Raw genomic sequence first — 20,428 nt, 5'->3', positions numbered from 1 at the left:
ATTCACACTGATGCATGAGGTGAGAGGGTGCTTGTCGGGTGAGATAGGAAGGATGAGTCCCAGGCAGAAAGGCAGTGTGTAAGGCTGTGCATGAACTACATGGGTTCAGACACTCATGTATCTGGTTAAATAGCAATGTAGGCGTTGCTGGGAAAGTGTGTTTCCGACATGATTGACATTGGCTTTAAAGAAATGACTACCTTTGATAATATGTGCCAAATCCCTAAGAGTAAATCAATTTTCCTCTGAGAAGGAGTGATTCTGCCCCAGGGCATCAGTGTACAAACTGTCTTACAGATCTTGAATTTGTCAGTCCTATGACTGTGTGAGACAATTCCTTTAAATAAATTTCTGTGTGTGTACAGATATATAGACACATGTGTAGATTCATGTGCAAATATACATATAGACACATGCATATATACATAGCACACATGTATAACATATCCACATATGTATAGCTATAGTACTCAGAAAGAGCCCATCAGTTCTGTTTGTCTAGAGAACTCTGACTGGTACAGGTGACATTGCAAAGATGTCAGGAAGAGGGAAGAGCTGGCTTCAACCAAGAGGCTGAAAAAAGCTATGTAGCTTAAGCATAGAAAGGATGGTACAAGATTCTTGGGAGCGATTGGCAGGGTGTACTATGCAGGGTTCTGGAAGCCATGTTAAGAGCTGTGTCTTATTATCAACTCAAGGGAAGCTGTCAAAGGATTTTTACTATGAATCACAGAACTTTCTTCCTACTATGGTACTCTGTGGTTAATCCATTGCCTTAACAGATCAAGGACACTTTAACTCACATAATATGTCAAAGAAATCCTTTAAGCAGTGACTAATGCATAAAACCAGCTGGTAGAGAGGAGTGGGTAAGACCCAAGGCCCTTGAGGACATTAATGGGTTGTTCATTGTTTCACATATACTGGTCCAGTCTGGTTTTTAAGCCTGCCCTCATCAATAGCTGGATCTCTTAGGCAGTAGAAGTCCTCAGATTCTCATGTTATAAATCCTTGCCCTCAATGAGCCATGGTGATGAAGATAGGCAAAAGGGGTCTTGTGACTGTGTTTCTGTACAGTTGTGTCAGATAATGATGGGAGTATGTTATGATAAATGTGTCACTGAGCAATTTATCCTTCTTCAGCTGGACAAAGAAAACAGTTACAAGGTTACCAAGCCATAAAGTTTGTCTGCCAGGTTTGCCTAGGTGGTCCATCATTGCATCAAATATTATCACATAGATGGCAGTACCTGTCTCCTTTGTGGTGTTGGTGAATCTTCCCACATGTGTAAGACTACTTAAGTTATCATTTTAAAAAGCGGCATGTGAGAGAAAGATGCCACGAGACAGAACTTGGGTGGAGGGGTTCTTTATTGGGGTAAAATTAATGGGAAAAGGGGGGAAGGGAGAGGGGTAACAGGCCTCTGGGGACAGGAGTGGCAGAAGAGAAGAGAGAGGCTGAGCCACAGAGAGACAGGGACAGACAGATAGAGAAAGTGTGAAAAATAGGAGGTGGGCAGGTCCCTTTTAAAAGGGAACATAGTGAGTGCACGCAGGTCGTGCTCTTAGTGGCTGAAGCTGAGGGCATATCCTGTCAGAACCCCAAGGGCAGGCCAGTACAGATGCCTGAATACTAACAACTTATTCTTTCCTGAAGTTGGGAGAGTGAGTGCCTTGTATAATAAGTGCTCTGCACAGGCTTAGGTGGCTACAAGTGGTAGAATTGGTGTCAGGCGGAGGTCTTCAGGGTTAGACAACATGGCTGATATAGAAAAGAATAGTGTTTGTAAATGTTTGTTTTCATTTAAATGGGGCTGGTTACAAATGGTTAATGATCACAGCCTATCTCTTTTCAAAGGAAAAAAGGGGAATATTATGGAGAAAAGAATACTTTGTATTAGAATGGGTTTTCATTTATTGAAACAAATTTAAGGTCAGTTTTGTTATATTACATTTCTCCTCTTGTTTAGGTATTGTGTTTATACAGCTCTTTTAGAATGTAATGTATAATTAAATATAGATTATAGATAGTAACCTATGATAGTCAAAAGTTATATTAGTTACATTTTCTAGATATACAGAGATACATTTCAAATGGATAGACAGTCCTCAAACCTTTCAAAGACCTACAGAATATGACATTTAAAATGGTTTAGGGTTTTTCACGACAATGGGACACAACTGCTCTTGGCCACATCAATTAATTCAGAGAGGAAGATTGACTTCCAAGAAACTCGTTATGGAGTTTGCCTTCAACATGGCAGAAATAAACATCTGGGGAAGAAACTGCTCTCACCTGGACTGTTTGACTTTATGCTGTGTAAGGTGGACATGCAGGACCCACAGGAAAGTGAATGCTGAATTTGACAAAACAGGATGGGTTCCTGTTTCATGGAAGAGTCTGCCAGACAGTCTGCAGGACACAGAGAAAAGTGACCAACAAACTGCCAATACAGGTGGACAGTTTCAAATTTCCTGCTTTGATGAAAAGTCTGCCAGACACACTATGGTCCATGGTCTGAAGATAGATTACCCTGTTACGGAGGAACTTTAGATGACTGTCCAGGCAGAGAGATGTCTCTGTCAATTCTAGAGTTTATATATTATCCTTCTGTGGTCTTTGATGAAGTTGAAGACAGATAGTTATGGTTTCATTAGTTATGATAAAAGATAAGTTACATATAAGACTTTAGACTCACAAAGAAAGGACAGATGATAAAATATTTTCTTTAAATTTTGCCAAACGTTAATAGGCTGAATATTGTTATTATAGTTCTTGCTTAATAACTGTTTTGTTATGTGTAACTTTACTATGTTAAAGTTAAAACCCTTCTTTTTATTTAGACAGAAAAGAGGAGATGATGGGGGTTATTCTTCTGTACATATGTTTCTCTTGTTGGTTAATGAATAAAGCACTGTTTGGCTAGTGGCCAGGCAGGAAGTATAGGCAGGGTTACCAGACAGGGAGGACTCTGGGAAATGTAGGCAGAGTCAGACTCCATGTAGGATGCCAGAGGAGTAACAGATCCGAACCCTTCTCCAGTAAGCCAAGACTGTGTGGAAATACATAGATTAATAGAAATGGGTTAATAATTTAGACAGAGCCAGCCAATAAGAAGTCCAAGCCACTGGCCAACAGTTTTATAAGTAAGATAGTGTCTGTGTGTTTATTTGGGATGAAACAGTTGCAGGACCTTGACATTACACATGGCTTAGGCTCCTGTACCTGAGCTGGATGCTTCTGAGAAAGCATCAAGGTTTGGAGCAGGGAGACTGGCATTGTAATCAACCCAGAGTCTATACAATTCCCTCTAAATCTAAGCATATCAGGCTCTAGAGTTAATTGGGCCCTAGGAAACTACTCAAACTCACAGAGGTTGGCATGTGAACTGTACCCATATCTTTAAGTTATGAGGAGAAATTAGACTGTACACTGTGCTGAGCTGGTGACTTCCCACCATCAAATCCACAGGACAAGCACTTGGTGACCAAAGGCTCCTCAAGAGGCTCAAGTTAGCCACAGATACACGACTGACTGTCCATTATAGCCACCAGGAAAGCCTTGGGATTGTATCTTTCATAATTAAGGCTAAACTGTCACAGTCAGATGTTTGCAAATATCCAATGAATAAATGAAAGAGTGAATACCTGTCAAGGATAATGAGTTCTTGCTTATTAGTGAAGTGCCTAATCTTCACTGTCAACCTAACTGGATTAGAATCACGTAGAAAATTGGGGAGACATATCTTTGGATATGTTTATGAATACTTTTTCAGACAGGATTAACTCAGATGTAGAGAGGTCTGAACTCGGGTTGCACCGTCCCATGGGCTGGGGACTCAGAGAAAATAAGAATGGATAGAGGAAAAATCAAACATAGAGTCAGATCCCCTATTTCGTGGCTCCCTGGCTACCATGAACCTCTCTTCCTACTAGTATGGAGTAGATCTTCTGAAGCCATGATTCAAAACAAATCTTGCTTTTATTAAGTCCTCTCTGCCAGGTATTATTGTCACAGCCATGCACAAGTGATGAGCATACCTAAGTGACAATAGCACCTAACATCATCCTCAGCTGACTTTGAACAGACCGCTGCCGAACTTTGTGCATGAGAAGTGTCCTTAACCTTTCATGTCTCCAAAGCCTGCACTTTTGTTGTCACAGTTTACATACTGGGGAACCTATAAGGATGAAACTGGGTCACATTCCCAAACTTTATATAACTTGCCCTACTGCATTTAGTATCAGTGTCTCCCACACAATGGTCATGTCTACTGGTTACCATTGTTGGAACATGTTTTCCTAGGTTCAGGTGCGGACAACTCACTCTCTATACATTGTGAGGGGTAGCTATGCTATAACAGTGAGCTTGGCCTTTGTCTCTGTATTGCCACATTATATCATCTGCCATGGTATTAATGCATCAAGAAGTCACCACCAGATGTGGCTGGTTAATTATAGACTTTGCTAGCTTTGAATTCCTTATAAGTTACCCAGCCTCAAGTATTCTGATACAGCAACATAAAACACACTAAGTCACCAACACCTGACTTTTCCTGCTTTTCAGGTTCCAGAATGAATTCTGCTGCCATTTTGTATTGAGCAATATTACAGGTGTCTGTCTGTCCTTATTATGCAGTGTTCCCTCGCTGCCTTATAGAAGGCATCCCCTTTCTCCTGGTTGGCATAAGGCAAATACATGATTTCGGTATAGTCCTACATGGATAATGACAATGTGATCAGTGATGGACAGGAGATGCAACAGTGTTCCCCCATACTCATAAGGTAGTTCAAGATTTAGTGTCATCATGACGAGGTGACACCATTGAAATATATGTTGTCTGTGTTTATGAGGACACTGATCTGGACAGAATACTGCTCTCCCAGTTGCAAAAAAGTACAACAGTACAAGTACACACAATATATAATTGATAATAAACAATGTTCTTTGGTTTATGTCAGCCTTATTTTTGTTGCTATTTTAGAGTACACTTATATTTTAAAAAGCTGACTGTGAGCTACAATATTGTGTCATATGTGCAGAAACTTCATGTAGCTTGTGTTTTCCAAGTACATAGAAGGGCCATATTAAGTGACTGATGCACACCAATTAATTTCATGGAATATATGCTATGATATCCGTATTGAATTACCTAACGCAAATTTCTTGGAACATACCTTCATTGTGAAGCAATGTGCAATTGTGCTGGACTATGGAGAAGTGCCCAAGACATGAGCTGAAGCCAAGTCTAGTAACACATGTGAATGAAGTTATAAAAGCTACAGACTCTTAGAGGACCAATTTTCCTCAGGTCCAAACCTATGGCTAAAGGACAGTGTGACAAGCCCAGCTCTCAGAGGAGGTTCTCCCTGTACTTCTTTGGTATAGCCCCAATGGGGACAATGTAAGGGGGGGGGTGGAGGAAGCTAGGAGACAATGATGGGTAATGTTCTATGTTAGGAAGTGTCTTCTAACCTACACTCATCTTTGTTGAAAATCAACACTTGACAGGTGGAGCATAGCAAGAATGTTGAAACATCCTGTGGCCTTCTCCCCCTGGCTTGAAACTGCACAAGGTGACAATCTCTCAAGTTTGGCAACCAGGTAGATTATTCCAGGGTTACAAAAGACTATCACCATCCAGGAGAGCCATGTGCCACCACTGATCTTCTCAGGTAAGAATAGTGCATCCTCCTGGGAAGAGGAAAGTGGAGGGGTTACAGACCATGTTCCTGGCCCTGAGCAGGGTCTTCAGCAGCTTGGTCTGTGAACATGTACATAGAGTTCTACAGGATGATGTCTTGTCTCTGGTTCCTGCCATCTAGTTAACAAGAATTGGCTTTTCCCAGAGCAGATCCTAGCAAATAGATTGTGATCTACTTAATTTTCCTTTAGTGAAGCAACCTGTGATGATACAAGTCTCTAGTTCTTCAGGAGCCTTGTATTAAATCATTCAAATTTATGAATTATGAAATCAAAATTGTTTAGTCTAGTCAGGCAGTGGTGGTACATACCTTTAATCCTAGCACTCAGGAGGCAGAGACAGGAGGATTTCTATGAGTTTGAGGCCAGCCTGGTCTACAAAGTGAATTCCAGAACAGCCAGGGCTACACAGAGAAACCTTGAAGTCTTGAAAAAGCAAAGTAAAGCAAACCAAACAACAACCAACCAATCAACCAACAAAAAACTAGTTATTTAGTTTGGAACTTACTCTGGAGTGGACTTAGGCTTGTGACATTTGTTAAGCTGAATGAGGAGGTTATACCTCACTCCATGTTGCTAAAGGACAAATTATATTGACAGTACTTCTGACATGAAATAATATATGCACTGTTCAGAGCAGTGTTTCCCCAACTTTCTTCTTATTATAAACCATGGTAATATCTACAAGTCATATTTTCTAGGATACATCAGTGTGTGATATGCATATGCACAAATGACATTCAAGAAATAAACTTTTTCCTTATCATTAAAACATTGTGGTGTTTTCTATCTTTCATTAAACTTTATTAAATTGGTGATTTAGTAAATTAGTTTTATGATTCTCTCCTGGGCTGTTCACAATATTGCTGTCTCTCCCCCCCCCCCCCTTTGTGTAAACTCAGAAGCTGATAGATGGCATAATTTTTGGGGATCGTCATAAGTGGTTTGGATAGAGAAAGACAAAATCAATTCAACCCATCTAATGCTTACTATATGTTTCTCATGTTTAATCATTGCTTTGGGACTGAAAGATACAAAGGACCAATACAGCTTTGTTTCTGCATTGCTCACAGCCAACTTACTTACTATTAGACAAGGTTCTGCATTTATAGAATGACATTTAAAGTTGGGCAGAGAAATAGGAGTCACAAGTAAGAAAAAGCAAAGAGCAGGCAGATGCACACAGGACAGGGAAGTGTTGTGGTCCCCCAGGAGACTAATAAAGAGGTCAGTAAGGGAAATACAATGAGATGCCAACTAGGTTAAGAGCTAAAGAGGTTTCTGGGAATTCCTGTGATAGTTGTTTAAATAGTGTGGTGAGATGAAGGGCAGATTACAGAGCTGAGAAGTTAGTAGCTTATTCACTATGTTAACATGCTTAAATGTTTTGTGATCTAGTGTCAGAAGTATGAAACTGGCTTTAGTTGAGAAATCCTGCTTTGGTCTCATTTGCATTTCTCATTTCATGCTCCATCCTCTCAGGGCCTCTGCACTTTATAAACAGTGACCAGTTTTCCAGTTCTATAGTTACTGTTCAGAGGAGGATGTTAATCCAGCTGTTTTTCTTTTGAGATATTGGGGATAGGACATAGGCTTGTGCGAGCCACTCAAGTGCTCTGCCACCTAGCTACGTCATCACTCCTCTGTCCATTTTCTTTGGTTAATGTTTGGAACATGTACACACGGCAAGCTGATTGAAGCCTGACCATATGTTCTTACTTTAGAAGAGTAAGTGGCTTTTGGATTTTGGGTTGGTGTCAGCAGTGACACATGGAGTTCTTCTGGGATATCGGAAACTGAAGGTATTTTGTACTAGTTTGGACCGCGGGTATATAGGACTCCTTGGGGGAATATTTCAGCTCCTCTAGAATATAAAGTCCCAGACCTTGAACAAATGCCCCTTCAATTTGAAACGCAGAAATGAATGAATGAATGTCACTTTTAAAATAATGTGCTGATTTTCCAAGCATCAGCAAATGATGCCGTCTTTTAAATGACTGATTTCCTCTGGAATCTAGGTCTCTTAGCTCTCTGTATGTTCTACATGCAGGTGTGAACAACAGCTTCTGAAACTCTTGGGTAGATTTCAGAATCTAACAGGACTTGTTGGGGAAACAACAATGCTTATCTTTAATGGTTGGATAAGTCATTTGCATAGCAGTGGTTTTAGAAACAGATGTCTGATGCTCCTGTGGTCCGTCACCTGTAACAAGTTATTTGTACCCCAAAGTCATTCAATGAATGGAAAGACAGCTCTCTTTCTAGTTGCCAGAGAGTCCATTCTGATGACAGCAAGGTCTTGGATCTGCTCTTTTTCAGGGGTTTCTCAGCACATATCTTTAGCAATGGGCTTGTATCCAACCACCTCTATGGCCTTTGCCTCATTCCAAAGTCTAAAATTTAACATCACCTGATCATGATTTTTTTTAGTTCAATAGCTATTTGAATTTAATCGAGCTTCTTAAAAATGAAAGTCAAGAAAAAACAAAATAAATAATAATAATAACAATAACAATAATAATAAAACAGTGTTTTCCAGAGGACCTCGGTTCCATTCCCAGCACACAACTCTCTGGTAGCTCATACTCTCTGTAATGCCAGTTCCAGGGGATATAAATCCCTCTTCTGGCCTCAATGGGCACCAGGCACACACATGATCCACAGAGTCAGGAATGCAGGCAAAACATATCAAATTAAAAAAAAATCAGTTCTAGGAACTATAAATGTCTGTAAATGTTATTCTGAAAGAGACTCTTATCTTTGTTCATATTGTAATGTACTGAATATCGGGGTTATATTAAAACTATTTTGTGATACCCAAAAAATAGAATCGCTTCCTTCAGTCTGTATCCAGAGCAGGTGAAAATGTGGTTAGCATTTGAAGTATTTGGATATTACCTCACCAACAAAGCATTGCCCACCTGGCCTATGTCCACAGCAGGGTTTATACTGAAAGATCCATCCATGACAATGTCAGTTCTAATGTTCTGTGGAGAACAAACACATACACACACACAAAACATGGTTGCAGAATAGATTCCACTTTGTAAACAATAATTATTTTCTTTGATTAGGGCATAAAAGGTGATTATAAAATACCACGACAAAGTTCTACTCTTGGTAAAGGTCATAAAAATAGCAAATGTTTTAATTAAGATGTGCTTTTTGGGATAAATACAAATCAGGGATCAGTGAGTACGTGATGACCTAGAGTCTGCTAGGATTTTTAAAGTTCCCAAGTACCTGATATGAGCCCATCCTCCTACAAAATTGAGGTTGTGAAAATTTTCCTTACTCAATCCTAATACTATATAGCCACTTGAAATAATGGTTATGAAGTAACAACGTGGAAAGTGGTCATGAAACCAGGCTGTAAAATTATATACATTGATGAGAACACTCATCAAAACATCAGGTCCAGCAATCAAAATGTATAATTTTGACTAACCTAGTTAATATACACAATTAGAACTTAGCAACATGTACTAGCTCATTCTAACACAGACCTCCCTCCCTCCTCTTAAAAACAACACCTGAAAAGCTATTTGTTGCTGTTTCTGCTGGGTTCAGATCCAGCCACCTCATCTCTTTGCCTTGCTTAATAAAGGTTCTCTTTGTATTTCATTTGGGCTTGGAATGACAACAAAAAGTAAATTATCAGAATTAAATATGTCAAAAATATATAGCATGCTACTTTAAAATAGTAATATTGTAGAAGAGACTTTAAAATCCATTTCTGGCAGTGGAACCAGGGTGTATCTCTAGTTCACGAATGGACTTAGGGAGCCCATTCCCCATGGAGGGATATTCCCTGCACCTAGAGATGTGGGGGAGGGCCTAGGCCCTGCCCCAAATGACTTGACAGATTCTGATGATCCCTCTTGGAAGGCATCACCCTCCCTGGGGAGTAGATGGGGATGGGATGGGGGGACATGGGAGGATGGGAGGGAGAGGGAACTAGGATTGATATGTAAAATAAGATTGTTTCTAACTTAAATTTATTATAAAAAATCATGTTTTTTTTTTTTTTTTTTTTTTTTTGTGCTGAAAATTTGTGGCAGGGGATTGTCTTTTAGGATTAACAAGTCATCCCATGTGTTAAGTTTTTGTTTTTTGAGACAGGTGTCACTATGTAGCCCAGGCTAGCCCTGGAACTCTCTGTGTAGTGCAGGCTGGCCTCAAACCCAAAATCTTCCTGTTCTATTGCCAAAGGGATGGAAAGGATGCAGCTTCCTGCCTGGCTGCTGTCTCTTCCTTCGTCTGAGAGCTGCAGTTGGTGTTATATGGAGTGTCTATTGAACTAGCACTAATGGCCTCACAGCTATGTCTCAAGGCAATTGTTTTCTTCCATAACTTTGTTTCTTATGTCCCACTCTTTCTTTCCAGGAAGATTGGTAGTTGAGAGCCCCTTGTAGCTTTTGCCAGAGAAGATTATTGTCACCTATACTCTAAAATAATTCTACAACAAGTATATCCTATTGATTGTTTTCATTTGTGCTTCTTGGATCCTAATCCCAAACTTTTTTTTTCCTTTGAGGATGTTAGACATTCATCTAAGTCACTTCGGTCTGCTGAATCCACCTGAGAGAGGTAAGATGCCCCATTTGGTGGATTTTAGGCATTCGGTTTTCCTTGTGTCTTTTAACTTTTGAGTAGCTGTCTATTAAATGTTTGTGTGTGATATGCAAATGAAGGTAGGCCATATCACCTTCACGACACATTGACTATGCTGGTGGCACATGTTTGCCACTTACCTTGTGAGCACCTGTCAATCAATTTCAACCTCACACCAGGCGGCTCCAAAAACAAAACAGGCATAAATATCACCTTCTCCCTTCTCCCAGTCCATGTCGGCTTTGTAGCCTCTGAGAAGACAAGAGAGCGGTCAGGCCTCGGGCTTTGTCAGCGAGGCTTTCTCTAAGAATGTGCAGAGGGGAGAATCAAGTTGGCTTCAGGGGTAAATTGGGAATCCTGAGAAGTAATTAGCCTGGAGGAGGAGAAGGGACACTGCCCAATATCATTCTAAGCAATCACAACTGTGAAAAGGAAGAAAGTGTACACGGTTTTCTTTTGAAAAACAATTCCTTGGTTGCTGAAGGACTGTGGCATGGAATGTACTTTTTGTTGGAAGTGAAGCTAGAATGAATTCAAATGACAGCCTCTCAGATCTCGAGGCAGGTGGCAATCTCCTTTTCTTGAGTTACTGCTATGATGTTGTTGCAGGAGGCCTGACCCAAGTTCATTTTTGATTCAGCAGCATTGCTTTGCAAATTATGTTGAGCCGTCATGGGGTTAAAAGGCCTGTAATCCCACTAAAGAACTGAGATAGCTAGGAGAGTTGGGTGAACTGTCAATAAGACTGTTTTCATGTGGCCTGATCAGCCCTCTTCACTGAAGGATGGTGACCACTGATGCTGCTTGTTGTCTCACGGGGATGAATATTCAGGTCCTATAGTCAAGCCTTGCTATCCAGCTTTGAAATATTTTCTTTGAGCCAAGTTTTCATCAGAGATGAAAGCATTGGACTCATTTTCTTGCAGAGCCTGATAAACAGGCCCACTTACAAACACTCACTTGAAAAAAACTCAGATTCCATATTTCTGAGAGTTATCATGGTTTTAGGCATTGTGTGGTTCCATGACATTAAATCCTCATAAACAAAGGCAGCTACCATCCAAAACATATCTAAGTACATCCACCAAGGTGAGAAAGGTATTATTTGATGCTGTTAGATGCACTCTGTCCTTAATATGGTCGTCCTTCTAATACCAGGATTCTTGGATTGATTCTCCACAACTTAACTTTTAAAAAAGCCCTATGTCAGACTTGGATAAATGAAATATCATAAGGCAATCTACAAAAGAAGAACTCAGCTTCTATTTACTTTTTGGGCAAACACATGGCAAACCAAAGCCATAACCATAGCCATAACCTGTCTAGCTTGTGCTGTACTCTTCAGGATGTCTAAAAATATGTTAGCTTACTTTGTACAACTTCCTATTTGTATAGAACTATTTTGGCCTCTGACTTGACTCACAGTTTCTGTAAAATTCCACATGACAAGAGATAGGTCAAGATTTCTGAAAAAAAATGAGAGTATTTAGAAGCACCAAATCCTGGGTCATACTAAATATCTGGACCAAAAACATGGTATTAAGTTCATGCTAGACTATACTGAAACTGAAAGCTTACCAAAGTCCTATACCTTGAGCTGTCCACTCATAGGAGCATTAGCAGGGAACCCTGAAAGTTATAATAATAAGCACATATATGCTATATATGATGTATATAACATAATTTGTATGTAATGTGATAAGAAATTGCATTTAGGAAACTGGGGCTAATCTCAAAATTGTCTACCTTTATAATAACATAGCTCCTCACTCTAATGAAAACCTTTCAGTGAACATAAGATAAGCAGTAGATGTCACAGTAAAAATATAAACAACTGAACACACATTTCCTAAGTCCTTTTCTGTTCTAAAGGGAATGGCTTTAGGATGACACAGGTCAGCTCTTACCTAAAATATCCAGTGGCAGAGAGGCTAATGCTCTGAGTAAAAGCTTCATTAACCTGCAAAAGAGGGACACTGTTTTCAAAGGACAATACACAGCTGGACACAAGAAAGGAAATACCCACTTGCCATTGCATGTTACCTTACTCTTGGGAATACACCTTTGCAGGGTGAGCATGGGACATACTGCCAGGTGGGTACTCACTGCCTGCTTGGGAAGTCTGACTGGCTTCTCTGACTCTCTCTGAAGGGACTAAGTTACTAGTTTTGTGGATCCACTTATAGCCCAATGGAAAAGGAATGAAAGGTAAACTTGGGTGGGAGTTTGAGTCTAGGGGCCCCAAGCAAAATCTGATGGAGGCTCTCCACCTTCCTGTTCCCAACACACACACACACACACACACACACACACACACACACACGTTTCAAAGGAACAGTGAAAAATGAGGCAACTTTGTTAGATTACAAGTTACATGATCCTGTCACTCAACGGGTTCCATCTGTCAGAAACTCTCTACCAACTTCCCTTTGTCAATAGTCTGAATTAAACGCTATGGGTTTGGTAGATTTCTTAGCTGGACCATGAATTGTTTATTCTGAAAGAAGAATGAGATTTAGCAGTCAGAGAATACCCACCCTGTGTTCTTCATGCATATTTGAAACATGTATGTGCAAAGTAGCTTCAGTTGTCACCTTCACTGAAGGGGGCTTTCAAACCGGACCCTATGCAGCAGCGTCTCCTCCAAGGACTCCCATTAAATGGAAAATTTCGAAAGTGAACTAAACGGTGTAGGCTTTTCCTTCCTTGGAGAGTAACCATGTATCTACAAAACTACCTTAATAATAGCATCACCACCTCTGAGGAACTTCTCCAAGGGGACTGAGATGTCCATCAGGTAAGATGTCCCAAGGTGTATTTCAGATCTGTATCCATCCTTTACTCCCTTGCCTAAAGCAAGATGTCCCAAGGTGTATTTCAGATCTGTATCCATCCTTTACTCTCTTGCCTAAAGCATGGTTCAGCAGTGTGGGGGCTGCTAAGGAGTTAATAGAAGTGCAGACCCTGAGTTGCACCCAGAGCTCGCTGAAGAAGCAGCTACACTTTAACAAGTGGTCCCTAGATAGCTGGGATTATTCCATGCTCTACGCTGCCCAGGGGAGAAGTGACCCTGTTGGACCCAGTGTACCGTGGGATGGCCATTTCTACCAAGTGTCCTCAGGAGGCTCTGCAGGATTCAGTCACAACAGACACTCACCACTCTTCCATTTGGGTTCTGCCTGATAACGGGCTCCAGGTACTTCATGAGGATCTGGCAGGCATTCTGCAGGTTGGAGAGAGCAGCAGAGCAACCAAGAATTAAAGGGCAATGCCTTCCACACGACCTTGCTCTCACCCAGCACTTGCCATTGCACTCCCTGCCTCCCTCAGATGCTTCGTGTAGTTTGTCTCCACGTCTGGGCTAGGGTCAGGCCCTGGTCATCCCCGTGGTAATGAGGCTGATGTGGAATTTTGGGAGTCACCACAGAAGATGAGGGGGGCTCGGAGGGATACAATGCAAAATGCAGTCCTCTTCTCTTAGTTTAGTCACACTTAATTTGTTTCTGTGTCAACGTTTCATTTGCTATTTGCCAAATATCGAGCAAAGCTATGGAAAACACTACCCAGGGAAACGAACACAAATGCGGCTCCTACATTGGGTATTTCATGAGGTCACACAGAAAGGCAATGTGGTGTGCAGTAAAATGTGTCTAGAGTTTGAGTGCTTACTTTCCATGCCTTAGGGATCTCATCTGTGACTGAAGATATCCATAAAGGGTGAACATAACCCCCCCCCCCACTTTCCCAGGCCAAGTCCCACCTGAGCTTGACACCTTGTATTGCTATCATGGACTCCCTTTGACCTCCAAAGAGCCTTGGCTTGGATGATGTTGATACTCTAACTGATATCTATGTCAGAGGGTTGCTTCATATTAGGTTGCCATAATACTAGCTGTTATCTCAGTTGCTTTAGTCCAGAAGTACCCGTCAAAGTGTGTGGACACGGAACTTGGAGCCAAGGAGCTAGAATCATGGATATCAAGTTCAACTGACTAGACTGGAAAAGTCTGTCTCCTTTCAGGGGTCACATTTGTCATCTTTCAGACACCAGGGCCATTGTTGCAACAAGGCTTCTCTGTCCTACCTAGAGGGAAATCTATGGTGTCCTTTGTGCGAATACGTGTGTGTGTGTGTGTGTGTGTATGTGTATATGTGTGTGTATGAGTGTGTATATGTGTGTGAGTGTGTATGTATAAGTGTGTGTGTATATGTGTATGTATGTGTGTGAGAGTATGTGTATGTCTTTGTGTGTGTATGTGTGTGAGAGTGTGTGTATATGAGTGTGTGTGTGGGGGGGGGTTTACTGGCACATTGGAGCTTTGCATGGAAAGTGAAATGAGGGTGGAGGGATGAAGTCAGTCTATGTTTGACGTGTTCTGGTAGTTAACCTGCTTGCTCTGACACAGAAATCAAGACATGGCCATCTCATTTGAGGTTCCTCCCTGAGCCCCTCTGCCCTCCAAGGATGCTCACAGGAGCCTGGGAACACTGGGCCATATTCTGTTGTGTACTCCAAGTGATACTTCAGCCAAAGAGGCTTTGTTATTTGCCATTGTGACGTTCATGCCTTAGGGTGTTCTTGAAATACACTAAGCAAAGGTGGAGTTCACAGTGCTAGATGCTGCTCTGTTGCCTGCTGTTTTGGGTGGTAGAGAGACACCGAGAGTTGGTGCTCTGCTCCCTTCCTTCTAAAACTTCTAGAAAAAAAGCATCGGGAGACATTTTGCAGATGTTGTAGTTTGAATACGAAATAACCCCTAGTGGTTCATGTTTAGGTCCTAGTTGGTGGTGTTATTGTGAGAGATGTGGAAAGTTTCCGGAGGGGCCTCACTGGACGTGTGATTGAAAGTTGTACCTGGCCCCTAGCCCTTTGTCCTGCTTACTTCTGTGAGGTCTGTCTCCTGTGTCTGGAGTTAGCGCTTTGTCCTCTGGGACAAATATCCCTGCCCCTCTTACCTTGTTCCCTTCCCCTTCTCCATCATCCTCTACCTCATGTCTTTGTCTCTTCTTCTCTGACCTGTGTCCTTCTGGTACAAATAAATCTCCTTTGTGCTAAGAACTTGGTCTTGGGGGTGCTGGGTCTATACCTTTCCTTTCATCTTAGATTTTTGTTCTAGGTTACATATTTATATCCACTTCACTTATTTTAATATCTTTATTTAATATCTCTATAATATTCCTATACACATGCACACACATGTATGTATGTATTTGTAAGGAGTACGGTTTTTCCTCCCGCCACCTGGTCTGGTCCCGCCGCTGCGCCAGCCCCAAATAATACACCGAGACTCTGTATTAGATATAATTCTGTTGGCCCAGTACTAGTTTCTTATCGGCTAGCTCTGACTTAAGTATTAACCCATTTCTATGTATTTCCACGCGGTCTTACCAGGGAGAGGTGGCTGGCGGTTCTGCCTTCCCCAGACTCTCCATCTTGACTTTTCTTACTACTTCCTCTTTCCTCCTTGTCTCCTAGTCCTGCCTATCTTACTTTCCTATTGGCCAACAGTGCTTTATTCATTAACCATTATGAGAAACATATATACATAATGGCATTTCCCATCATCTCCTCTTTTCTGTCTAAATAAAAAGAAGGGTTTTAACCTTAACATAGTAAAATATATCACACAACAGTCATCAAATAAGAATCACAGTTAATAATATTTAGTCCATTAACATTTATCAAGATTAAAAGAAACTATTCTTTTATCCTATATTTGTGAGTCTAAAGTCCTATATGTAACTTATCTTTAAGCTTAACTAAGGAAAACTATAACCATAACTATCTGTCTTTAACTCCTTCAAAGACCACAGAAGGATAGTATATAAACTCTAGAAATGACAGAGACATCTCGCCTTGTCAGTCACCTCAGTCACCTGAAGTTCTTCTGCAATCTTCCATCTTCAGCCCATAGGCCATAGTGTGTCTGGCAGACTCTTTAGCAAAGCAGGAAACTTTAAACTGTCTTTTTGTATTGGCAGTTTGTCAGTCACTTTTTTTTGTGTCTGTCTGGCAGATTCTTCCATGAAGCAGGAACTCTGTAGCAATGTCCATCTTCAATCAGCAGTCACTTTTCTGTGGGTCCTGCATGTCCAGTTTATACAGTATAAAGTCAAGCAGTCCAGACAAGAGCAGTATCTTGTCTAAAAGGCTTGTCTTGCCATATTGGAAGTAAACTCCATAATGAGTTTCTTCAATGTCCACCTTCCTTTTTGACGCAGGTGGTGTTGCCAGGAGCAATTATGTCTCACTGCCAAGGAAAACCCTAAACCATTTTAAATGCCATATTCTGTAGGTCTTTGAAAGGTTTGAAGAATTCCTATCTATCTTAAATACATCTCTGTGTATCTTGAAAAACCTAACTAAACTCTAAGCTTTGACTATCATAGGTAATTATCTATAATCTGTACTACATTATACATTACATTTCTAACTGAGCTCAATAAACACAATACCTAAACAAGAGGAGAAATATACATATCACCTTATTGACCTTAATTTGTATCAATAAATGAAATTCTATTCCAAAACAAAGTATTCATATCTACACCACAATCCCCTTTTTACCTTTAAAAAGAATTGGCTGTGATCATTAACCATTTATAACCAAGTGAGATAGTTACTTTGTCCCCTTCTGTGGCACTGACCACGCCCATTGGGGGTGGAGCCATGGGCGGAAGGGACCTGTGGAAGGAGGTCTGAGGAGGAACCGGGGAATGCTCTCTTGCTGGTGGGACTCAGACAGGAGAGCACCCAGTGGAACTTGCTGATGTTCATCTGTCTAGGTTGTAAGTTATTTCTCCCTGAATAAACATCTATTTGGCCTATTTGTTTATCCTGATCCTTATTTAACCGCAATATGTATTTATATATATGGTCTACACTTTTTACTTTAAAAGTTTCCAAAGGAGGACTGTTTTGCATAGGTTTTTGTTGTTTGCACTTTTTTTTGTACATACCTTCAGATCTCATTCTGATATATATATATGTGTGTGTGTGTGTGTGTGTGTGTGTGTGTATGCATGTATATGTATATATATAAAATATCAGCAAACACTGTTTATAAATTTATTATTATTTATTACTTTATGTGCATGGTGTTTTGTTTGCATGTGTGTCTGTGCATGTGTGGGCCCCCTGAAGTAGAGTTACATATGGTCCTGAGCCTTCATGTTGGTGCTGGGACTTGAACCTGAGTCGAATGGAAGAGCAGCTAGCACGGTCTTAACTGCTGAGTCATCTTTCCAGTCCCTACACACAATATTTTAAAAAGACTCACCAGGTAAATTTCCAGCAGTTATAATGAGTATAATGTGTGAGGGAAGAGACTATTAAATCTAGACTGTGGTAACAACAGCTTAATTCTGTGACAAAATTACACACACTTTGTTTTCTTTTTCCTTTCCTTTATTCCTCTTTTGTTATTGTTGAGACAGAATTTTGCTATGTAGCCTATGCTGGCCTTGATTTTACATCAGAATCCAAGGTTTGCCTGGCAGAATGGTACATGGTAAAAGGTTGAATTTTATGGCACATAAATTATATGTCAATGAGGTTGCTTTGAAAAGTTTCTAGCAGTGAATGTGGTTTGTCTTAATGCAAATGTATTATGGTATTAATTATTTTTCTAGTTAGCACGATCTTACGTTTTTTACTTGTGAGACTAGCCTTTAACAGTTGAGCCATCTTGCCAGCCCAGAATATTCTTTAAAAACATTATTTGTCTTTATTTTCTGTGCATATGAGTCTTGCCTGCATGCACGTGTCCCATGTACATGCCTGGTGCCCAAGGTCCTCTGTGGGAGTAGTGAGTACTCAATGCTGAGCCGTCTCTCAGCTCCCACTTAGCACATGTGAACCAGCACTCTTCTTCCATGTATATGCTTGTAGGAATCCCCCACTCCAATCTCACCTCACCCTCTGGCCCAGGGGCTGGGAACAACTTCCTCAAGGCTATTTTGACCTGACAATGTTTCAGGTTTGCCCTATACCTGTTGACTTAGCCATTATTATTTGGTGGAATTTCCCAGAGTTTTTGTGAATCATAGGGAAGTGGGTGCTGCTCCATTGATGGAGTGAATCTGTGCTACCTGTGTGTATGTGTCTCATCCGTGGGTTCACTGCCCTTGGACAGGAAGTTTTGCCATGCCATATACTCCTGCCCTAGGACTGTCAGCTGCCTCAGGACAGAAATGATGGATATTACACCACTTCCATTTCTCAGATGAGGAAATGACGATGAGAACCAGTCATTGCCAAGGACACACTGCCATCAAACATTCCAGTGCAGGTACACAACCAGACCTTCCAACAGCAAATTTCCATCCAGGTCAAAGTCATCAATGAATCGCCCAGCAGGTGCTGGGGGAAGGTGCTGATCAGAGACGGTGACTAAGGTGGCTTCTGATGGGATATGGCCCTTCAAGGGAAGCAAGAAAGTTTTTATAGCCAGCTGCCCCCATATTCCCACCTAGCTCAATGCTGTCACTTTCAAGTTGATCATCATTGATAGGGGAGAAAGTGGAAGGGGAGAAGAACATTCTCACTCAAAGATGTGACATCATAGAACACTTGTATCTCTCTGTGAATGTTTCCTTATGATTATTGAAGGACCAGACTCTCACCCAGTCCCCTGCTTAAGCAGCCATGACAGGCTGCAGAAAAGGCCTAGCAAGACAAAGGCCCTGACTCAGCACATTTGCTTGGTTTTTGGCCTTCTGACCTTGCAGGAGCTGCCCTAGGTCAGATACCCTCCATGTTGCAAGGAACCAATCAGAAGTTAGCTCACGTGCTTTACGATGAAAGTGGTATAACATTGATGTGCAGAACATAGCAACTGCCTATGGAGGGCCTATGGTTGACCAATCAACACAGGACAGTTTGTCCAAGCCCAGAAGTTCACCAATCCTAGGACTGATGCTTAACCCTAGACACTCACCTTGCACACTCCAATAAATTCCCTGCCTCGAGGTTTCTCACACCAGCTGCCATGTTGAGCAGATGAGGGAGCCGGGTTAAGTCAGTTAACTCATTAGTAATAAAAGAATCTTTGCATTTGCATTAGAATGGGTCTCTTGGTGATTTGGGGGTTCAGATTTTGGGTACAACAATTATTTGGCACAGGAGAGTGATATGAAGAAATAAGTAGAACCATGTTTTTGGAACAAATAACATTAGTAATGTTGTGGTTGGAGATAAAGGGAGGATGAAGAGAGAGGAGACAGCATTTCCCCTCCCACTAAAATGAAAAGACCTTTTCAACTGTGTTTAGAACAGAGTACCCCATGTGTAAAGTAATCACTACACATCCAATTATGTATGTATGTATGTATGTATGTATGTATGTATGTATGTATAGTGGTAGTTTGAATGTCATTGGCCCCCATAGGCTGTCACATAGGTAGTGGCACCATTAGGAGGTATGGCCTTGTTGGAGGAAGTGTGTCACTGTGGGATGGACTTTGAGGTCTCCTATGCTCAAGATACACCCAGTGTAGACAGAGTCTCCTTCTGCTGCCTGAGGATCAAGATGTAGAACACTCAGCTCCTTCTCCAGCACCATGTCTGCCTGCATGCCACCATGTCCTTCTGTGGTGATAATGGACTAAACCTCTGAAACTGCGAGCCATCTCAATGGAATGTTTTCCTTTATAAGAGTTGCTGTGGGCCAGGCACTGGTGGCATGTCTTTAATCCCAACACTCAGGAGGCAGAGTCTGGAGGATCTCTGTGAGTTCGAGGCCAGCCTAGTCTACAGTGTGGGTTCCAGGACAGGCTCCAAAGCTACACAGAGAAACCCTGTCTTGAAAAAGCAATTAATTAATTAATTAAAAAGTAGTAGAAGAAGAAGAGTTGCTATGGTCATGGCGTCTTTTCCAAGCAGAATAAACTCTACCTACAGAAGTTGGTACCAGGGACTGGGGTATTGTGATAGATCCAGTCATGCTTTTGTTGGAGGAATTTGGACTTTGGGTTAGGAAAGCAGTGGGATGTTTTAAGCACTTCTTAATGGAGTAGGAACATGGAAGACATGGAATGGTGTGATTCTGGATCAGATGGTTTCAGAAGAGAAGAATATTAACATGTGGCCTAGGGATTGTCCTTGTGATA

At 41.2% G+C, this 20,428-nt stretch overlaps 1 pseudogene; it reads right to left on the bottom strand.

Moving 5' to 3' along the window:
- The window catches only part of LOC127226529 (aldehyde oxidase 3-like), an 84,028-nt pseudogene that overhangs the window by 6,791 nt on the left and 56,809 nt on the right, over positions 1-20,428 (bottom strand).

This window comes from Phodopus roborovskii, unplaced genomic scaffold (assembly GCF_943737965.1).
Source record: "Phodopus roborovskii unplaced genomic scaffold, PHOROB, whole genome shotgun sequence".
In the NCBI taxonomy this organism is placed as follows: domain Eukaryota; kingdom Metazoa; phylum Chordata; class Mammalia; order Rodentia; family Cricetidae; genus Phodopus; species Phodopus roborovskii.
Note: the sequence above shows the minus strand (reverse complement) of the source record. Positions and strands in the feature narration are given on the sequence as shown.